Source organism: Dermochelys coriacea, chromosome 4 (genome assembly GCF_009764565.3).
Source record: "Dermochelys coriacea isolate rDerCor1 chromosome 4, rDerCor1.pri.v4, whole genome shotgun sequence".
In the NCBI taxonomy this organism is placed as follows: Eukaryota; Metazoa; Chordata; order Testudines; family Dermochelyidae; genus Dermochelys; species Dermochelys coriacea.
In genome coordinates, this window is record NC_050071.1 from 112,003,412 (window position 1) to 112,023,171 (window position 19,760).

The window sequence follows — 19,760 nt, forward strand, 5'->3', positions numbered from 1 at the left end:
TCTGATTTGTGTCCATTCATTCTTTTACATAGAGACTGTCCAGTTTGGCCAATGTACATGGCAGAGGGGCATTGCTGGCACATGATGGCATATATCACATTGGTAGATGCGCAGGTGAACGAGCCTCTGATAGTGTGGCTGATGAGATTAGACCCTATGATGGTATCCCCTGAATAGATATGTGGACAGAGTTGGCAACGGGCTTTGTTGCAAGGATAGATTCCTGGGTTAGTGGTTCTGTTGTGTGGTGGTGTGGTTGCTGGTGAGTATTTGCTTCAGATTGGGGGGCTGTCTGTAAGCAAGGACTGGCCTGTCTCCCAAGATCTGTGAGAGTGATGGGTCGTCCTTCAGGATAGGTTGTAGATCCTTGATGATGCGTTGGAGAGGTTTTAGTTGGGGGCTGAAGGTGATGGCTAGTGGCGTTCTGTTATTTTCTTTGTTGGGCCTGTCCTGTAGTAGGTGACTTCTGGGTACTCTTCTGGCTCTGTCAGTCTGTTTCTTCACTTCAGGAGTGGGTATTGTAGTTGTAGGAATGCATGATAGAGATCTTGTAGGTGTTTGTCTCTGTCTGAGGGGTTGGAGCAAATGCGGTTATATCGTAGCGCTTGGCTGTAGACAATGGATCGAGTGGTATGATCTGGATGAAAGCTAGAGGCATGTAGGTAGGAATAGCGGTCAGTAGGTTTCCGATATAGGGTGGTGTTTATGTGACCATCGCTTATTAGCACCGTAGTGTCCAGGAAGTGGATCTCTTGTGTGGACTGGTCAAGGCTGAGGTTGATGGTGGGATGGAAATTGTTGAAATCATGGTGGAATTCCTCAAGAGCTTCTTTTCCATGGGTCCAGATGATGAAGATGTCATCAATGTAGCGCAAGTAGAGTAGGGGCATTAGGGGACGAGAGCTGAGGAAGCGTTGTTCTAAGTCAGCCATAAAAATGTTGGCATACTGTGGGGCCATGCGGGTACCCATCGCAGTGCCGCTGATTTGAAGGTATACATTGTCACCAAATGTGAAATATTTATGGGTGAGGACAAAGTCACAAAGTTCAGCCACCAGGTTAGCCATGACAGTATCGGGGATACTGTTCCTGACGGCTTGTAGTCCATCTTTGTGTGGAATGTTGGTGTAGAGGGCTTCTACATCCATAGTGGCTAGGATGGTGTTTTTAGGAAGATCACCAATGGACTGTAGTTTCCTCAGGAAGTCAGTGGTGTCTCGAAGATAGCTGGGAGTGCTGGTAACGAAGGGCCTGAGGAGGGAGTCTACATAGCCAGACAATCCTGCTGTCAGGTGCCAATGCCTGAGATGATGGGGCGTCCAGGATTTCCAGGTTTATGGATCTTGGGTAGCAGATAGAATACCCCAGGTCGGGGTTCTACTTGCGCTACATTGATGACATCTTCATCATCTGGACCCATGGAAAAGACGCTCTTGAGGAATTCCACCATGATTTCAACAATTTCCATCCCACCATCAACCTCAGCCTGGACCAGTCCACACAAGATCCACTTCCTGGACACTACGGTGCTAATAAGCGATGGTCACATAAACACCACCCTATATCGGAAACCTACTGACCGCTATTCCTACCTACATGCCTCTAGCTTTCATCCAGATCATACCACTTGATCCATTGTCTACAGCCAAGCACTACGATATAACCGCATTTGCTCCAACCCCTCAGACAGAGACAAACACCTACAAGATCTCTATCATGCATTCCTACAACTACAATACCCACCTGCTGAAGTGAAGAAACAGATTGACAGAGGCAGAAGAGTACCCAGAAGTCACCTACTACAGGACAGGCCCAACAAAGAAAATAACAGAACGCCACTAGCCATCACCTTCAGCCCCGAACTAAAACCTCTCCAACGCATCATCAAGGATCTACAACCTATCCTGAAGGACGACCCATCACTCTCACAGATCTTGGGAGACAGGCCAGTCCTTGCTTACAGACAGCCCCCCAATCTGAAGCAAATACTCACCAGCAACCACACACCACACAACAGAACCACTAATCCAGGAATCTATCCTTGCAACAAAGCCCGTTGCCAACTCTGTCCACATATCTATTCAGGGGATACCATCATAGGGCCTAATCACATCAGCCACACTATCAGAGGCTCGTTCACCTGCGCATCTACCAATGTGATATATGCCATCATGTGCCAGCAATGCCCCTCTGCCATGTACATTGGCCAAACTGGACAGTCTCTATGTAAAAGAATGAATGGACACAAATCAGACGTCAAGAATTATAACATTCAAAAACCAGTTGGAGAACACTTCAATCTCTCTGGTCACTCGATCACAGACCTAAGAGTGGCTATACTTCAACAAAAAAGCTTCAAAAACAGACTCCAACGAAGACTGCTGAATTGGAATTAATTTGCAAACTGGATACAATTAACTTAGGCTTGAATAGAGACTGGGAATGGATGAGTCATTACACAAAGTAAAACTATTTCCCCATGGTATTTCTCCCCCCCACCCACCCCCCACTGTTCCTCTGATATTCTTGTTAACTGCTGGAATTAGCCTACCTTGTTGTCACCATGAAAGGTTTTCCTCCTTTCCCCCCCCCCTGCTGCTGGTGATGGCTTATCTTAAGTGATCACTCTCCTTACAGTGTGTATGATAAACCCATTGTTTCATGTTCTCTGTGTGTGTGTATATCAATCTCCCCTCTGTTTTTTCCACCAAATGCATCCGATGAAGTGAGCTGTAGCTCACGAAAGCTTATGCTCTAATAAATTTGTTAGTCTCTAAGGTGCCACAAGTACTCCTTTTCTTGTTACAGGGAAAATAGAAGACACTATGTATAGACAAAGAGAGGTTGAAGTAATAAAATTTCACATCACAGACAGAAAAAAACAGAGAAAATGAAAATTGTACTTAAAGTACAAGTAGCAGAAAAGTACCTAAGTGTTAGCAACTTATGAGTAGAGAGACTCCATGCTTTTTTTAAGTGAAGGAAATCCTGAAAGAATAAATAGAATTACTAATTATTGACTGTTGGAATGCACATAATCTAATAGCACATGGAGAGAAAGTAAAGAAAAATATTCTTGATAAGGATACTAAATCTGTTATCATTTGCATATAAAAACATGGTTAATAAGAAAACTAGATTTCAGAATCCCAGGATATGGCATCTATAGGCAAGACAGAGAAGTAGGAAGGGGAGGGGAAGTTTGTACATTCATTAAGGAAAACCTAAATTATCTTGAAATTGAAGTGAAGAAACTTAATGTAGAGTATAATGCTATCAAGATTTCAATGCAGAATAAACTGAACATATACAAGCCCAGTGGAAAACTGGAGATGAAAGTTTTGACAGATATAGGTGAGTATGCAACAGGCCCATATATTATATGTGGAGACCTAAACAGCCAGAACAGATTGAGCAGTGGAAAAATGGTAAGAATGGCAAATGTCTAGAACAATTAATTGAAGAAAAAAATTTAGTAATACTGAATGATGGTACACCCACTAGGTTTAATGCAGCCAATGGAAATCTCTCTCGTCTAGGCCTCAGAAACATGTCAAGTAGTATAGCCAGAAAATGCAGCTGGGAAGACAGTAAAACGGAGAGAATGGAAAGTGAACATTTCCTAGTACTTATAGTTTATCAAGGTAAAAGCAATCTTGATATGGAGAATTCCCCTACTTGGAATAAGGGAAAAAGCAAACTGGAAACTGTTTAGAAGCAAATGTAATGAAAATATTAATGAACAATGTATAAATAATGACACAGTGGAATTTAGTAGCACTATAACTGAGGGAATTGTGATGGCAGCAAAGTTAGCTATACCTAAGATATCAAGTCCCCCCCAGGTGGAAACCATATACAATGTTGGAATGAAGAGTGTAAATAAATAATTAAAGAAAGGAACAAATATAAGAATAAGAAAGAAAATATAATCAATGGTGACGACTTAATGAAATATAAAGAAACAAGGCAATTGTGCGAAGAGTATTAAAAAAAGCAAAAAAAAAAAAGAAAAGAAAAGAAAACTGGAGAAAGTACTGTGGAAAAATAAAGCTACTAAAACATCAAGGGAAATTGCAGATTCAGAAAATGAATGGAATACCGAGTAACAGCAATTCTGTACCAGGCTTCATTATAGAAGGTCAAGGGATAAAAAATGCTGAAATGAAGGAAAAGTGGAAGCACTAGCAAAAATATTCCACCACATTATTAATGATGAAAGTCAGAATATAGAAATCCACCTGAGGGGAAAAATATTAAAGAGAATCATAAGATCTGGAAGAGGTGGGAGGAAAATGAGGCTACAATATTAAACAAAAACTTCTGGATGGGGGAACGTCAAAAAAGCTACAGATAAAAGGAAAAACGCTGCACTGTCAAGGATGGAATATGCAATGAAATGCTAAAACAACTGGATGAAGAGAGTCTGAAAATACTACTAAAACTATAATACAGTACATGGGGACCAGGTGAGTTACCAATGGAGTGGAGACATGTGGTTGTAGTCCCAGTATGGAAACCGGGAAGCTGTGACAAAGCCCTGAGGTGTACAGGACAATTACCCTTATATCATGAGTAAAGCCATGGAAAGATTGGTGACTGAAAGATTAACAACATATCTAGAGAGAAAGGGATTTATAGACAAAATTGGCAAAGTCAATTCAGGAGGGAAAGGAGTACACTTGATCATATAGTAAGACTAGAGACCAAGGCACAGAGACGTATTAGAAATAAAAATATATGATAGCTTTCCTAGATATTGAAAAAGAATATGACAAGTTATGGACAGAGGGATTATTGCATAAAATAGCTTCCCTGGGCATAAAAGGATGATTGTATAGGTGGATAAAGGATTTCTTAAGTAAAAGAACTATGCAGGTAAGAGAGGGGAAAGTCTATTCTAGCATATATATAATCGCAAATGGCACTGCCTATTTTATTCAATGATCTTCCAGAAAGAAAGAGTGCAGGAATAGGTGCATCCTTACTTTACAGATGATTGTGCCTTATGGGCTAAAACCAAAAACAGGTGAGAAGCAAATTAATGAAGCACTTAGAAAAGTGTAGAATGGTGAAACATGTGGGACTTCAACTTTTCAATTCTCAGAACTAAAGGAATGATATTCACTAAAAGAAAAATTAAAAAAGCGTGTAAACTGTCTCTCTATGGATAAATAGAGAAAAAAAATAGAGCAAAGAGATATAGTTAAAAGCTACAAATTCCTGGGTGTGGCATTTGATAGCAAACTAACATGTAAGGATCACACTGAAAATACTAGAGATAAATGTAAAGGTAAACTCAATCTACGTAAAAGTATTTCCAGAACTATTTAGGCCATGGATAAGAAAGCAATGATAATGCTTTATAAAGCATTAATAATACCAAATATTGAGTATGGATGCCAAGAGTTTAGTTCAGCATCAAAAACAAACCTAAGGAAGCTAGACTCAACTCAAACCCTGGCATTACACATTGCATGTGGTGCCTGCATCACAACACCTGTGTAATGCAGATAGCTGCTGGTGAAATGCCTAGTTTAAGAAGGAAGTTATTGGACTTCACCTGCTGGGCAAGAGTTATAGGAAACAGTGAAGGTGGAAACACTAAACAAATATACAAAGAATGCTGGGAATTCAGTGGACAACTTGTGGGGAAAACCCCCCAAAATGCTTCATGACAATAGGATTAAACTGTGGACAAAGGAGCTAAGAGAAAAGAAAGACGTAAAAGAAATGAGCATAAATCACCATGGGAAATTGCATTATGGGTGGAAAAATCACAACCCCTCATGTAAATGTGGAACTATATAACCAGGGTGGCCAAACTTACAGACCCGCCAAGCTGCATACAACAATCTTCAGAAGTTCAAGAACCAGGGCACATGTGCCAGGGCTTGTGGCTTCAGCCCCACTCCTGCTGGAGCCCTGGCAGATGTGTCTCACAGGGCTGAAGCCCTGAGACCCCAGTCCCCACTGGGCAGAAGACCCTACCTTATCACCCTGCTGCAAGACAGAGGTCCCAAGCTCCCCCCAATCCCAATCTGCTAAATGGAGAATGGGGAGGGCTCCACGAGCTGCTCTTCAATGGTAAATGAGCCACATGCAGCTCACAAGCCATGGTTTGGCCACCTGTGCTATATAGTGAAATTAAAAGGGGGAAAAGAAGAGTTAAATGTATTATTTAGCAAATTGATATATATGTGATAAATGGGGAAAACATTGCCAAATATTTACAGATGGGTCTAAAGATGAAAGAAAATAACAACAACCCAGGAGAGTGGGAACAGCATTCTGCATCCCAACACTTGGAGTAAAGAAATCCATAAAACTATCAATGTTTTAGCCATTATGATGGCCAAACTAGCAGGAATAACATTGGTGCTATACTGGATACGTGACCTACCTCCACTGTCATCTTGTCGGATTCACTATCAGGACTACCGGTTATCAAAAATGGAAATTCAGAGAGCAGAAATGATATAATGAATGATATATGGTTATTAACTACAGAACTGGCACGGATGGGAGTAAACATTGAAATAGCATGGCTCCGAGTGCATGTTGCGGTAGCAGGAAATGAGGTGGCTGACAAAGAAGCAAAAATGCTGTTACAAAATGAAAACTGACACACAGATCGCTCTAAGTAAACAGAAATTTAAAGCTCTAATTAAAAATGAGCTAGAAAGGAGCCGCAAGGACGTATGGATAAACGAAAAAAGGGAGAAAAGATTTCATGACGCATGTCCTAGAATAAAAAATTCTAAAAATATTGCAAGAACCTGAAAGAGAGAGTGAGGTAACTGAGCTCTACTCTGACTACGTACCAGACTCTGTGGTTTAAATAGTAACTTTGCCTTAATTAACAAACACAAAGATGGGCTGTGTGAGCCATACAAGGTCAAATAAATGGTTGATTACATCCTCTGGGAGTGAAAAGATGAGATACTGATAAGGGGATTTTGGTATGAGAAACTCAGACACCTAAAAGCAACAAAGTTTACATACCTGGTTAAAATACCTGGTAAGAGCATTAGGAGAATGGGACACCATTAAGAAGTAATATTATAATTTTTTTAAAATAGTGGGGAGAGAGAGAATGTAACTGTATATCATGAAATCCGCATCTGGTGGTCAGACTCAGAACTGAGTCTGTTACACCATTAAATACAAGTAGAATTAGTAGAGTGCTGGCTGCTCAAAGCATTCGCCCACTGCTGTGTTAGCATCTGCTCATGCCTTGTTCCAGCCCCATTCCTGCCTTGTTCCAGCTATTTCCTGATCTATGGATTGTGTATTATAATATTGATTACTTATGAATTCCAAGTTAACACACTAAGGTTTGATAGGTTTTTGTCCCAAGATCAGGCCCAGTATTATTAAAATTACTGTTTGGTTGGGAACCTCAAGGTGCAAGGTTGAACAACTCACAGTTAGAAAAATCCTTCTGTATTGTAATAGCTTATTAGTACAGTTAGCAAAGTCACCAACACTGTACCCAGGAAGGTAGATAGAGATCATACAGAATGTACATTTGAACATTCATATATTCATACCATCCTTGCAGAACAATATGAATGTTGGCCATTATCTTCCTTATCACCATCACCAGTGATCACCATCCTGGCACCTCCCAAGGGCTACATCTCTCCCTCCCCAAAAAACACAGGCTGGGATACAACTTTTATAATGGGTTACACTGATGCCATTAGAAAAGGAGTACTTGTGGCACCTTAGAGACTAACAAATTTATTAGAGCATAAGCTTTCGTGGCTACAGCTCACTTCATCGGATGCATTTGGTGGAAAAAACAGAGGAGAGATTTATATACACACACACAGAGAACATGAAACAATGGGTTTATCATACACACTGTAAGGAGAGTGATCACTTAAGATAAGCCATCACCAACAGCAGGGGGGGGAAGGAGGAAAACCTTTCATGGTGACAAGCAGGTAGGCTAATTCCAGCAGTTAACAAGAATATCAGAGGAACAGTGGGGGGTGGGGTGGGAGGGGAAATACCATGGGGAAATAGTTTTACTTTGTGTAATGACTCATCCATTCCCAGTCTCTATTCAAGCCTAAGTTAATTGTATCCAGTTTGCAAATTAATTCCAATTCAGCAGTCTCTCGTTGGAGTCTGTTTTTGAAGCTTTTTGTTGAAGTATAGCCACTCTTAGGTCTGTGATCGAGTGACCAGAGAGATTGAAGTGTTCTCCAACTGGTTTTTGAATGTTATAATTCTTGACGTCTGATTTGTGTCCATCATTCTTTTACGTAGAGACTGTCCAGTTTGGCCAATGTACATGGCAGAGGGGCATTGCTGGCACATGATGGCATATATCACATTGGTAGATGCGCAGGTGAACGAGCCTCTGATAGTGTGGCTGATGTGATTAGGCCCTATGATGGTATCCCCTGAATAGATATGTGGACAGAGTTGGCAACGGGCTTTGTTGCAAGGATAGGTTCCTGGGTTAGTGGTTCTGTTGTGTGGTGTGTGGTTGCTGGTGAGTATTTGCTTCAGATGGGGGGCTGTCTGTAAGCAAGGACTGGTCTGTCTCCCAAGATCTGAGAGAGCGATGGCTCGTCCTTCAGGATAGGTTGTAGATCCTTGATGATGCGTTGGAGGGGTTTTAGTTGGGGGCTGAAGGTGATGGCTAGTGGCGTTCTGTTGTTTTCTTTGTTGGGCCTGTCCTGTAGTAGGTGACTTCTGGGTACTCTTCTGGCTCTGTCAATCTGTTTCTTCACTTCAGCAGGTGGGTACTGTAGTTGTAGGAATGCATGATAGAGATCTTGTAGGTGTTTGTCTCTGTCTGAGGGGTTGGAGCAAATGCGGTTATATCGTAGCGCTTGGCTGTAGACAATGGATCGAGTGGTATGATCTGGATGAAAGCTAGAGGCATGTAGGTAGGAATAGCGGTCAGTAGGTTTCCGATATAGGGTGGTGTTTATGTGACCATCGCTTATTAGCACCGTAGTGTCCAGGAAGTGGATCTCTTGTGTGGACTGGTCCAGGCTGAGGTTGATGGTGGGATGGAAATTGTTGAAATCATGGTGGAATTCCTCAAGAGCTTCTTTCCATGGGTCCAGATGATAAAGATGTCATCAATGTAGCGCAAGTAGAGTAGGGGCATTAGGGAACGAGAGCTGAGGAAGCGTTGTTCTAAGTCAGCCATAAAAATGTTGGCATACGGTGGGGCCATGCGGGTACCCATCGCAGTGCCGCTGATTTGAAGGTATACATTGTCACCAAATGTGAAATAGTTATGGGTCGGACAAAGTCACAAAGTTCTGCCACCAGGTTAGCCGTGACAGTATCGGGGATACTGTTCCTGACGGCTTGTAGTCCATCTTTGTGTGGAATGTTGGTGTAGAGGGCTTCTACATCCATAGTGGCTAGGATGGTGTTTTTAGGAAGATCACCAATGGACTGTAGTTTCCTCAGGAAATCGGTGGTGTCTCGAAGATAGCTGGGAGTGCTGGTAACGAAGGGCCTGAGGAGGGAGTCTACATAGCCAGACAATCCTGCTGTCAGGGTGCCAATGCCTGAGATGATGGGGCGTCCAGGATTTCCAGGTTTATGGATCTTGGGTAGCAGATAGAATACCCCAGGTCCTGGCTCCAGGGGTGTGTCTGTGCGGATTTGTTCTTGTGCTTTTCAGGGAGTTTCTTGAGCAAATGCTGTAGTTTCTTTTGGTAACTCTCAGTGGGATCAGAGGGTAATGGCTTGTAGAAAGTGGTGTTGGAGAGCTGCCTAGTAGCCTCTTGTTCATACTCTGACCTATTCATGATGACGACAGCACCTCCTTTGTCAGCCTTTTTGATTATGATGTCAGAGTTGTTTCTGAGGCTGTGGATGGCACTGTGTTCTGCATGGCTGAGGTTATGGGGTAAGCGATGCTGCTTTTCCACAATTTCAGCTCTTGCACGTCGGCGGAAGCAGTCTATGTAGAAATCAAGGCTGCTGTTTCGACCTTCAGGAGGAGTCCACCTAGAATCCTTCTTTTTGTAGTGTTGGCAGGAAGGTCTCTGTGGGTTAATATGTTGGTCAGAGGTGTGTTGGAAATATTCCTTGAGTCTGAGACGTCGAAAATAGGATTCTAGGTCACCACAGAACTGTATCATGTTCGTGGGGGTGGAGGGGGCAAAAGGAGAGGCCCCGAGATAGGACAGATTCTTCCGCTGGGCTAAGAGTATAGTTGGATAGATTAACAATATTGCTGGGTGGGTTACGGGAACCATTGTTGTGGCCCCTTGTGGCATATAGTAGTTTAGATAGCTTAGTGTCCTTTTTCTTTTGTAGAGAATCAAAGTGTGTTTTGTAAATGGCTTGTCTAGTTTGTGTAAAGTCCAGCCATGAGGAAGTTTGTGTGGAAGGTTGGTTCTTTATGAGAGTATCCAGTTTTGAGAGCTCATTCTTAATCTTTCCCTGTTTGCTGTAGAGGATGTTGATCAGGTGGTTCCGCAGTTTCCTTGAGAGTGTGTGGCACAAGCTGTCAGCATAGTCTGTGTGGTATGTAGATTGTAATGGATTTTTTACCTTCAGTCCTTTCGGTATGATGTCCATCTGTTTGCATTTGGAGAGGAAGATGATGTCTGTCTGTATCTGTGCGAGTTTTTTCATGACGTTGACAGATTTCCACTCTATACGGCTAAATTCAGTGCCTTGCATAATCACAGGTTTCAGAGTAGCAGCCGTGTTAGTCTGTATTCGCAAAAAGAAAAGGAGTACTTGTGGCACCTTAGAGACTAACAAATTTATTAGAGCATAAGCTTTCGTGAGCTACAGCTCACTTCATCGGATGCATTTGGTGGAAAAAACAGAGGAGAGATTTATATACACACACACAGAGAACATGAAACAATGGGTTTATCATACACACTGTAAGGAGAGTGATCACTTAAGATAAGCCATCACCAACAGCAGGGGGGGGAAGGAGGAAAACCTTTCATGGTGACAAGCAGGTAGGCTAATTCCAGCAGTTAACAAGAATATCAGAGGAACAGTGGGGGGTGGGGTGGGAGGGAGAAATACCATGGGGAAATAGTTTTACTTTGTGTAATGACTCATCCATTCCCAGTCTCTATTCAAGCCTAAGTTAATTGTATCCAGTTTGCAAATTAATTCCAATTCAGCAGTCTCTCGTTGGAGTCTGTTTTTGAAGCTTTTTTGTTGAAGTATAGCCACTCTTAGGTCTGTGATCGAGTGACCAGAGAGATTGAAGTGTTCTCCAACTGGTTTTTGAATGTTATAATTCTTGACGTCTGATTTGTGTCCATTCATTCTTTACGTAGAGACTGTCCAGTTTGGCCAATGTACATGGCAGAGGGGCATTGCTGGCACATGATGGCATATATCACATTGGTAGATGCGCAGGTGAACGAGCCTCTGATAGTGTGGCTGATGTGATTAGGCCCTATGATGGTATCCCCTGAATAGATATGTGGACAGAGTTGGCAACGGGCTTTGTTGCAAGGATAGGTTCCTGGGTTAGTGGTTCTGTTGTGTGGTGTGTGGTTGCTGGTGAGTATTTGCTTCAGATTGGGGGGCTGTCTGTAAGCAAGGACTGGTCTGTCTCCCAAGATCTGAGAGAGCGATGGCTCGTCCTTCAGGATAGGTTGTAGATCCTTGATGATGCGTTGGAGGGGTTTTAGTTGGGGGCTGAAGGTGATGGCTAGTGGCGTTCTGTTGTTTTCTTTGTTGGGCCTGTCCTGTAGTAGGTGACTTCTGGGTACTCTTCTGGCTCTGTCAATCTGTTTCTTCACTTCAGCAGGTGGGTACTGTAGTTGTAGGAATGCATGATAGAGATCTTGTAGGTGTTTGTCTCTGTCTGAGGGGTTGGAGCAAATGCGGTTATATCGTAGCGCTTGCTGTAGACAATGGATCGAGTGGTATGATCTGGATGAAAGCTAGAGGCATGTAGGTAGGAATAGCGGTCAGTAGGTTTCCGATATAGGGTGGTGTTTATGTGACCATCGCTTATTAGCACCGTAGTGTCCAGGAAGTGGATCTCTTGTGTGGACTGGTCCAGGCTGAGGTTGATGGTGGGATGGAAATTGTTGAAATCATGGTGGAATTCCTCAAGAGCTTCTTTTCCATGGGTCCAGATGATGAAGATGTCATCAATGTAGCGCAAGTAGAGTAGGGGCATTAGGGAACGAGAGCTGAGGAAGCGTTGTTCTAAGTCAGCCATAAAAATGTTGGCATACTGTGGGGCCATGCGGGTACCCATCGCAGTGCCGCTGATTTGAAGGTATACATTGTCACCAAATGTGAAATAGTTATGGGTCAGGACAAAGTCACAAAGTTCTGCCACCAGGTTAGCCGTGACAGTATCGGGGATACTGTTCCTGACGGCTTGTAGTCCATCTTTGTGTGGAATGTTGGTGTAGAGGGCTTCTACATCCATAGTGGCTAGGATGGTGTTTTTAGGAAGATCACCAATGGACTGTAGTTTCCTCAGGAAATCGGTGGTGTCTCGAAGATAGCTGGGAGTGCTGGTAACGAAGGGCCTGAGGAGGGAGTCTACATAGCCAGACAATCCTGCTGTCAGGGTGCCAATGCCTGAGATGATGGGGCGTCCAGGATTTCCAGGTTTATGGATCTTGGGTAGCAGATAGAATACCCCAGGTCCTGGCTCCAGGGGTGTGTCTGTGCGGATTGTTCTTGTGCTTTTTCAGGGAGTTTCTTGAGCAAATGCTGTAGTTTCTTTTGGTAACTCTCAGTGGGATCAGAGGGTATGGCTTGTAGAAAGTGGTGTTGGAGACCTGCCTAGTAGCCTCTTGTTCATACTCTGACCTATTCATGATGACGACAGCACCTCCTTTGTCAGCCTTTTGTGATTATGATGTCAGAGTTGTTCTGAGGCTGTGGATGGCACTGTGTTCTGCATGGCTGAGGTTATGGGGTAAGCGATGCTGCTTTTCCACAATTTCAGCTCGTGCACGTCGGCGGAAGCAGTCTATGTAGAAATCAAGGCTGCTGTTTCGACCTTCAGGAGGAGTCCACCTAGAATCCTTCTTTTGTAGTGTTGGCAGGAAGGTCTCTGTGGGTTAATATGTTGGTCAGAGGTGTGTTGGAAAATATTCCTTGAGTCTGAGAGGTCGAAAATAGGATTCTAGGGTCACCACAGAACTGTATCATGTTCGTGGGGGTGGAGGGGCAAAAGGAGAGGCCCCGAGATAGGACAGATTCTTCCGCTGGGCTAAGAGTATAGTTGGATAGATTAACAATATTGCTGGGTGGGTTACGGGAACCATTGTTGTGGCCCCTTGTGGCATCACCAAATGCATCCGATGAAGTGAGCTGTAGCTCACGAAAGCTTATGCTCTAATAAATTTGTTAGTCTCTAAGGTGCCACAAGTACTCCTTTTCTTTTTGCGAATACAGACTAACACGGCTGCTACTCTGAAACCTGTGACTGATGCCATTATGTCTAATGCATATTTAGTAAGTGTTTCTCCCTCTACTTTATTTGTATTTCCTCACCCTACTAACGGTGAGGTGCCTGCATCCTATATGTTAGTGTATTAATTAATAATGACCTTATTATCATGTACATCAATTCATTGCCATGGTTCACTTGTAGTGAGACATCTGCGAATGTTTCTATCCAAAAGCTGGTATAAGTTCAATGTTCTTGTGGTTGCCTAGTATAAACTGCCCCTTAAACATACCTTTCCCAATTCCCCAAAACTCAAGATGACTATCAGGCCATTTAACTATGCCACAATTCACAGGCCTCAAGGCCTTATGCTAACCGCTTAAACCAATAAATTACAAGATAGAGGTCTGTAGGCTCATTGCTTTACTGCCGTAACTTATGTCCATACCTTACCTAGCAAATACCTATACCTAAAGGCAACACAGCCCTGTCCCAGCCTCACTCCTACCTCAGACACAGCTCTGTTCCTGCCTTCTCTGGCTGCAGATAATCCGATTCTGACCCTTGGCTCAAACTCCTGGCTCTGGCTCTGGATTAACCCTTGGTGTCATCTGCAGGCCTCTGACTCTGATTCCATTGTTTTTCTATTATTCTGACCTCAGGTCTGTTTCCTTTCTCCCGATGGCTACTCTGACCACTAGCCCAGTCACCCACTTCCAGGTCCCTAACAGGGATGAAACTGATGCATAGCACCACCAAATCTAGCCATTGAAAATAATTGGGTACTCATGATCCCTCAGGAAATGATTGATGCAATGAAGTTTTGGATCTTTGCAAGTTTTTACCACTATGGTAAAATTACAGACAGAGTAAAGGCTTTCTTGATCCTTGGTGAGCAATTTTCTGCACTGGGATCAAAAGCTTTTAATTTTGAAGAACTGGTAGCTATTAATCCTTTCCAGCAGCTGTTTTTTTTTTTTTTGAATGAGTCTGTTTCTGTTGACAGCATACTTATTGGCATGTTGTCTATGCAAGGCTATAGGTGCACACTGGGCAACCTATCTCTTGCTGTGACTACCATCAGCCACTTAAGACTCTGGGTCGAGAGGGTGGATGAGAAGGAAGAGTTTTGCACAGGAATTCTGAGCTCACAGACACACATGCTCTTTTTGTCTTTGTCAGGCTGTTATTGGTTGAGAAAAAAATTTATCTAGGCTTCTTTAGAAGCTTCTGCTCTAGATTTTTTTCCCTCCACCAGTCAATAGTCCCAACCGTAGTGTTGGTAGCAACCAATAGATTGCTATGCTGGCTTTGACAGTGAAGTTTGAGGCTTCTCAGCAATCTCAGTTGCTAATTTCTTGAATGTTTCCCTCAGTAGCTCCTCAGCTACAAGTTTGTGTACACAAGATACCTGGTTAGGATGTGTGATGACTATTCATGGGTGTAACATAGAATCATAGAAATGTAGGGCTGGAAGGGATCTCAAGAAGTCATCAAGGCCAGCCTCCTACACTGTGGCAGAATCAAGTAAATCTAGACTATCCTCTGAATGGTGTTTGTCAAACATATTTTTAAAAAACCTCCCTTGGAAGCCTGTTCCAGAGCTTAACTATCCTTGTATTTCACAAGTTTTTCCTAATATCTTATTTTCCTAATATCTTATTTTGCTAGATGTCCCTGAGAGCGTGAAAGCCTGCTTGCCTGCTCCCCAGGATGGCTAGCACCAAAGTATTGTAGGATCAACCTAATACTGCTTGAGGCGTTAGTCAGTAAATCTGGATCATTTTGAACATGGGAAGGGATTGCTCACATACCTCTCTGTAATCTGAAGCTGCAGCTTCTTGGGGAGGGGGAACTTCATGTGCCTTAGTTCTGGTCACAGAACTGAAGTGCTTGTAAGGCTTTAGTGTGGAGCCAACCTGTGGAGCAGGGGAGGGATGGAGAGGAAGTCCCCTTTCCCATCTTTCAGAGTCTGAGCCCCTTTCCTTGGCAGAGCAGGGTTTCTGGCTGATGACCATAAGAAAACTTCCATTCCACTGCAGTCTGAAATCTGACCTCCTTTCCCTGGCAGAGGGAAGATCCAAGGGCTGAGAGCCAGACAGGCACAATTTCCATTAGGCTGCAGCCTGAGGTAGGGCTGCATAGGAGACACAGGTGTGTCGGTGGGGACTTCAGGGTGGGGGAGGAGTAGTGAGCATGGTACAGGGCACACAGAGAGAGAGAGATGTGGTGCAGGAGAGAAGCCCCAACAAACACTCCTGCAGAGGGACAAGGTAAAGGAGAAGTGGTTTAGCCTAATGTTCAGTAACTGCCTTGCAAAGGACACACTTACTTTAGCTTTTTGGGAGTCTCTGGGATTTGCAGGACCTACACCTGAGTATCATGAGACTCTGCTAATTCGTAGTGGTGGGAAGGAGAGCTGTGTAGAAGTCTTGCTTCCTTTCCCAGGAACCAGAGGACCCACTTCAGTATTGGCAGGGGAGGCAGAGATTGGATCCTTCCAGGGTTTCTCCCATAATCCACTCTAATCCAGTTCTGTTGCAGGACTCAACCCCTGCACAAGCCAGCTAGCTTCCTCCTTGTCCTCTTTCTCCAAAAACAACAGAAGCTCCTGATTGGGCTTCACTGAGTTGGAATCATGGGTCCTTGGGGCAGGGTAGGGACCCAGCCTGCCTGTGTGACTCTGAGCCCCATACCTTGGAAGTGTGAAGGTATCATTCACCCTCTGTGGAGCCTGTAAGTGCTGCCTCATATAGGGAACTGCTTAGATTTAAGCTCAGTGTTTGCAGGACAGTTTGCAGTGGGGGCAGAGAAGTCTGGCAAGAAGAGACTGCAGTGGCAGATCCAGATGGTTAAAGCCACCATGCTGCTATTTATCTGATCTGGGCAGGAGGAGAAAGATTGTAAATCACAAATGCATGAAAACAAATAAAAATAAGATGTTTTATAAGAAAATGACTGACAGAAACTTAGCCGCCAACTTGTTCCACCGCTGGAGGCAGAAAATCTGGTGGCCTGAGCTGATGAGTGGAGCTTAGTGCTGGAATCTCCGGAAAACAACTCTGGATTGCCTCTGAATTCCACAGGTGGGGGCATTAACCCAAAGTAGCGACTGAGAAGAAAAGCTGTGCAACTGAATGAGTTCTATTCACTTTAACACTGTTAGATCCAAGATCCTGGTTGACTGACTTTAGGGTATACATACATAGCCCAACCTGGCTAAAGACCAGAAACACCTATTTCTAGTTTAGACAACTTGTTTGTACAAGATCTCCCACGCTCAGAAGCTTTTGAAAGATGAACATTACTGTCTGCTCTCCTTCCCCCTCTCCCAGAAACATAATATGTACAGTACATAGTAAAGGAGTGGGCTTTCAATTTTACTTTACTCCTGACAGTCTCTGCACACTCACAACTACCAAGGACGTTTCTTATTCCCACTCCAGGAATCTTAAGCAGATTGGAGGTACAGACTTGGTGTATAAATGTTTCTTTTAAGAGCCAAGAGTCTTGCATGGATCAACTGAGGGATTTTATTTTATGAGAACTGCAAACACATTCCAGCTCTTCCTTATAAGATGGTCGTGCTCAGGCATTGACTCTCACATTCCTAATGACTACAGAAAGAATGCAAGTACCAGTAAGAGTACCCAAAGAGAGGAAAAGAAAGAAATAAAGGCAATAAATGATGTGGTTGTGAATGGCTCTTATAATAAAAAGCTTTTCTTTAAACAATTATTTTTAGAAAAGATAGGAAAGTCAAGTGTGAACCCTTGTAGCCAGAGAGACTTTTTAGAAATACATCCATTTCTATTAATGCTGGCTGAAAGTGCAGTATGAAGAGCCATTAACACATACTTCTCTAAAACTTTTGAGCTCTTTCTCCACAACCAGTTCCTTCCCCAAACACTCCACTTCGTCCGCTAGTCACTTGACCTGATCCCCAATCCTGCTCCGTTCTTTAAATGATTCCTCAAGATTGACATGATGACTTCCAATCTTTCCCTTTAATGATTCTCTGATTTCTTATCTTTGCTGATATCCCATCAGGTCCATTGCAGAATTTCAGGTTGCCTCTGCTGCTGTGTAAAAAAAAAAAAAAAAAGTGTGTTCTGGGTCTTTCCAGAAAAATAAACAGCCTTCATGACGTGACTTTTCCATGAAGCTGTTGCATAAAAACACCACCATGATATAGGGCTGTACATTGAGGACCCTCATATTAATTGTAGGACCTATAGAACATTCTGCAGAAAGTACCTGGAGGACACAGGATCAGGCCACTACAAATGGGATGATTTTGGTAATGGCAGCATCCCTAGAAAGCCATGAGGAGTAACTTTGAAGGCAAGGCAGCATTGTTCCTTTAGCATAGATTAGAAAGGCGCAGTGGGAACAGGAACTCAATTCCTTCATGGCTGGTTGAAGTCCCACCATTGGCAAGTAGTTATATGTATTTAACCTTTCCACAAGCTACTAAACATACGATAGCCAATGTCTACAATAGGCTTTTAATAAAGAATCCAAGATTACTTCTGTTATCATTTCAATCAAAAGTTTAATAATGACAATGATCCCTTGTTCCATGCACACTGACCTTGCCATCACATGTGAGATAAAGCCAGGATGTGCGCATAGGCCAAAACTAATTAAAACCAATTAAGTGGTATCTATTTGTTTTTTCTTCTACAACTTTTAAGAAGAAATTACAAAAAAAGTTTCATTAAAATTCATTTAAAGTTTCATTTTTCTGGCATCCTAATGAAAATAATCAGAAAATGTGTGTGTGTTATGTGTGTGTAAATCTTGTTTAATCCATGCTTGTGGACAGAAATGTAAATTCGTGATAAAATTGCTAATTGTTTAATCTCCATGATAACTATACCAGATTGAAATGAACCTTGCTACTGGGTTTCTAACTCCTGATTACACAGATAATAATATAGAGGAAATATTGTGCAGAGGAAATGTCTCCAATAACATTGGCTGCAACTAAGCACAACTGCTGAAATGTAGCAACACCTGTGCAATCACATACAGAGCAGTAAGAAGAAGAAAAGTAACACACCACACCACACCACACGAAATGACTTCTTCTGCATTATGCTATGTCATTCTTCAAACACTTTCTTGGCAGCAAAGTAGTACGATATGAAACTTTAAAATAAATCATGCAAATAAACTAACCAGTAAAGCTCTGGTTTCAGAGTAGCAGCCGTGTTAGTCTGTATTCGCAAAAAGAAAAGGAGTACTTGTGGCACCTTAGAGACTAACAAATTTATTAGAGCATAAGCTTTCGTGAGCTACAACAGTAAAGCTCTGTGTTTTTAAAGATTAACTTTCCAAAATGTGTCTTGCAGTGTATCATAGTTTATTTCAAGAAACCAAGAATTTAAACACTGAAGATGGAGGGATGACCTGATACCAGTCTTCAAATATGTTAAAGGCTGTTATAAGGAGGTTGGTGATCAATTGCTCTCCATGTCCACTCTTCTCCATGTCTGCAGCGAGGGAGAGTTAGGTTAGATATTAGGAAAATCTAACTTTAAGGGTAATTAATCTCTGGAATAGGCTTCCAAGGGAGGTTGTGGAATCCCCATCATTGGAGGTTTTTAAGAAAGCTTGGACATATGACTCAAAGGGATGGTCCAGGTTTACCTGGTTCTGCCTCAACTCAGGGGGCAAGACTTAATGATGTTTCAAGGTCTCTTCTAGTCCTACATTTCTATGATTCTATCAAGCATGCAGTAATATCCCAGATGAAGATCTTATTTATATAAGACTAACTCATTTTGCAGTGTGGGAAAGTTATTTCTTTGTGAATAATTATTGTGGGGTTTTTTTGAGCCTGGAACTTCTGTCTTTGCTTTGTTATCTCAGAAGACAAAAATCTAAAGGACTGATCCTGCAAAATACTGAACACTTCAAATAATCAGGACTCCCATGATAAGAAGGCTATGAAGTCAACTATAAATTATTATCTTTTCAGCAGCCAATCATCCAAGGTCCTCATAGGATTTGTAAGTATGCTTGGATTGTTCACCTCTGAGAATATTTGGCTGGTTAGAATAGCTTTATTCTTACCACTTTGGTAAAGGGAAGTCATGGCTCACACCAGTCTATTAGAATTCTTTGAGGGTTTCAAAAGAATGTGGATAAGGGTGATCCAGTCAATATAGTGTACTTGGATTTTCAGAAAAATCTTTGCCAAGGTCCCTAATGAAAAGCTCTAAACAAAGTAGTCATGGGATAACAGAGAAGGTCCTCTCATGGATCAGTAACTGGTTAAGAGATCAGAAACAAAGGGTAGGAATAAATGGTCTGTTTTTAAAATGGAGAGCAGAAAGAAAACAGGGTCCCCCAAGGATCTGTACTG